Below are 3643 nucleotides of genomic sequence, written 5' to 3' on the forward strand. Positions count from 1 at the left end.
GTGGGAAGGTATTCCATCAGCTTGGAAATATGCAGCAACACATGTTAGTGCATTCAGGTGACAAACCTCATCAGTGTCCAGAGTGTGGAAAGAGATTCAATCATCGTGTAGGTATGCAGACTCACAGGATGGTGCATATAGGTGAAAGACCTTTTGAATGTGCCAAGTGTGGCAAAATATTTAGAACAAATGGAGTTCTAATACGTCACATGCTTGTGCATTCAGGTGACAAATCTTATGAGTGTCCAGAGTGTGGGAAGAGATTCAAACGTGTTGACTCTATGAAGACTCACAGGATGGTGCATACGGGTGAAAGGCGTTTTGAATGTGCCGAGTGTGGGAAGCTATTCAATCTGCTTGGAAATATGAAGAACCATAGTGCATTCAAGTGATAAACCTCATCAGTGTCCAGAGTGTGGAAAGAGATTTAAGCATCTAGTAGGGATGAAGACTCACAGGATGGTGCATACAGGTGAAAGACCTTTTGAATGTGCCGAGTGTGGCAAACATTTTAGAACACGTGGAGCTATAATACGTCATTTACGAGCTTGTGCATTTTGGTGATCGTCCTCTATGAGTGTCTAGAGTGTGGGAAGAGATTCAAGCAGCTTAGACATGTGAAGTAGCACAAGATAATACAAGGGAGGTGTTAGTGTACAACAACTCAAGATTGTTCAAAGTTAAATAAATATTTGTTTATCTTAACAAAGATAACGCAAAGTTTTATCTGTTTTTTCTTCATATATGCACGAGTAAGATTTTTCTGTTTTTGTTCCTCCTAGAACCTTATTTAACTTATAATTTCTGTCGTCAGGCATTTTGTTGAAATATTATCTGCATTGGATGTGGTGTTGAAAGCAGTTTGAGATGCACTCATAATTAAACAATTTAATTTACAGGAGAAATCGAAATTTGTTATTATGAAGGAATTAAATGTTTATGAGTGGGATTGGGTAGTTATAGATAATAGCTGCCTCGTATTGGCCAATAGACCTTCTGCAGTTACCTTTGTTTATATGTTCTTAAATCTAAACTTATCCAATTTATACCCATTGTTTCGCGTTCTGTCTTGTGTTGATATTTTTAATACCTTATTAATATCCCCTCTGTTATGTCCATTCATCCATTTGTAAACCTCTATCCTGTCACCCTTAACTCTTCTCCTTTCCAGTAAATGAAATTTAAGCTTTGTTAATCTTTCTTCTTATGAAAGATTTCTAATATTGGGAATTAACTATGCCATCCTCTGTTGTTTTTAATATATATAAATGATTTAGATTCAGGTTTGAGTAGCAACATTTGCAAATTTGCAGATGATACAAAAATCCTTAGAGAAATTAACCTGGAAGAAGACTCACTATCACTTCAAGTTGATCTAAATAGGGTTTTGAAATGGTCAAAGATTGGCAGATGCAGTTTAATGCTGATAAATGTAAAGTTCCGAGGCTAGGTAATGATGATAGAGTTACAAGATACGAGCTAGATGGTGTTGAGATTGCGAAGTCGGATTGCGAAAGGGATCTGGGAGTTATGATTAGTAAGAATTTAAAACTAAAGGATCAATGCATGAATGTTCGTAATAAGGCAAAGAGGACATTCGGATTTATTAATCGAAGCGTTAGTAACAAGACACCTGGTGTGGTTCTTAAGCTATATCTTGCTCTGGTTAGGCTCCATTTAGATTATGCAGTTCAGTTTTGGTCGCCGTATTATAGAACGGATATAAATTCACTTGAACGTGTCCAGCGTAGGATGACTAAGTTAATTCCCCAAATTAGAAATCTTTCATATGAAGAATGATTAACAAAGCTTAAGTTGCATTCACTGGAAAGGCGAAGAGTTAGGGGTGACATGATAGAGGTTTACAAGAGGATGAATGGACGTAACAAAGGGAATATCAATAGGGAATTAAAAGTATCAGCACAACACAGAACGTGAAACAATGTGTACAAATAGGATAAGTTTAGATTTAGGAAAGACTTGGGTAAATACTGGTTCAGTAACAGGGTTGTTGATTTGTTGAACCAATTACCGCGAAACGTGGTGGAGGTGGGGTCCCTCGATTGTTTCAAGCATAGTAAGCAAAGCATTCAAGCAGTAAGTAAGTTTCAAGCAAAGGACATGTATATGAGTGGGATTGGGGTGGATATAAATAGTAGCTGCCTCGTATGGGCCTATAGGCCTTCTGCAGTTGCCTTATATTTTATAATATATATATACATATAGATATATATGTTGTACCTATTAGCCAAAACACAGTTCTTCGCCTACCATGCAAGGCCCAATTTGCCTAAAAAGCTAAGTTTTTCAGAATTTCAATATTTTTCATTTTTTTTCCCTTATGAAATGACAAAGCTATTCATTTCAATATGTATGAGTTTTTTTTAAATTTGAGTTAAAACTAACGTAAATATATGACGGAACCTAACCAACCCTACCTATCTTAACCTAACCTAAACTAACATAACTAAATCAATAATTTATGTTCTTAAAAACTGGTATCACATTAGCAACTTTCCATAACTCTGGCACTCTGCCTGACTCTATTGATTTACTCAATATGGTAGACAGTGGGTCGCAAAGTTCCTCTTTGCATTCTTTAAGCACCCTGGCAAACACTTCATCCGGCCCTGGGAATTTGTTTGGTTTGAGTTTTACTAATTGGTTAATTACATCCTCCTTGGTAATTGCTAAACTCAATTGGGACCTCTGTTGTTTTTAATATATATATAAATGATTTAGATTCAGGTTTGAGTGCCAACATTTGCAAATTTGCCGATGATACAAAAATCAACGGATAAGTTTAGATTTAGTTTAGAAAAGACTTGGGTAAATACTGGTTCGGTAACAGTGTTGTTGATTTGTAGAACCAATTACCGCGTATCGCGGTGGAGGTGGGGTACCTCGATTGTTTCAAGCGTGTGTTGAACATGTATATGAGTGGGATTGGGTTGGTTATAGAAAGGAGCTGCCTCGTATGGGCCAATAGGCCTTCTGCAGTTATGTTCTTTAATCTAAACTTATCCAATTTATACCCATTGTTTCGAGTTATGTCTTGTGTTGATACTTTTAATACCTTATTAATATCCCCTTTGTCCGTTCATCCTCTTGTAAACCTCTATCCTGTCACCCTTAACTCTATCCAGTGAATGCAATTTAAGCTTTGTTATCCTTTCTTCACATGAAAGATTTCTAATATTGGGAATTAACTTTGTCATCCTACGCTGGATACGTTCAAATGATTTTATATCCATTCTATAGTACGGCGATCAAAACTGAACAGCAAAATCTAAATGGGGTCTAACCAGAGCAAGATATAGATGAAGAACAACACCAGGTGTCTTGTTACTAACCCTTCGGATAATATATCCCAGTGTCCTATCACTTGTGATACAAAGATTATCGATGTGTGTATTTGAGTAGGTGATTGAATAAGTATGTGTATGTATATGTATATATATGTACATGTATGTATGAGTATGTGTACATATATATATATAGCATTAATAATAGTGTAACTAGCGTCAAAAGATTGGTTTTTGCTTAGCTTAACGAACTAGAGGGTTCAGTTCCTGAACCTATTTATGTGCCACTTTAAGCCTTTACACCACAGCCCACAGGATGGGTACGGGATGCATAATAA

This window comes from Procambarus clarkii, unplaced genomic scaffold, assembly GCF_040958095.1.
Source record: "Procambarus clarkii isolate CNS0578487 unplaced genomic scaffold, FALCON_Pclarkii_2.0 HiC_scaffold_101, whole genome shotgun sequence".
NCBI classification, from domain to species: domain Eukaryota; kingdom Metazoa; phylum Arthropoda; class Malacostraca; order Decapoda; family Cambaridae; genus Procambarus; species Procambarus clarkii.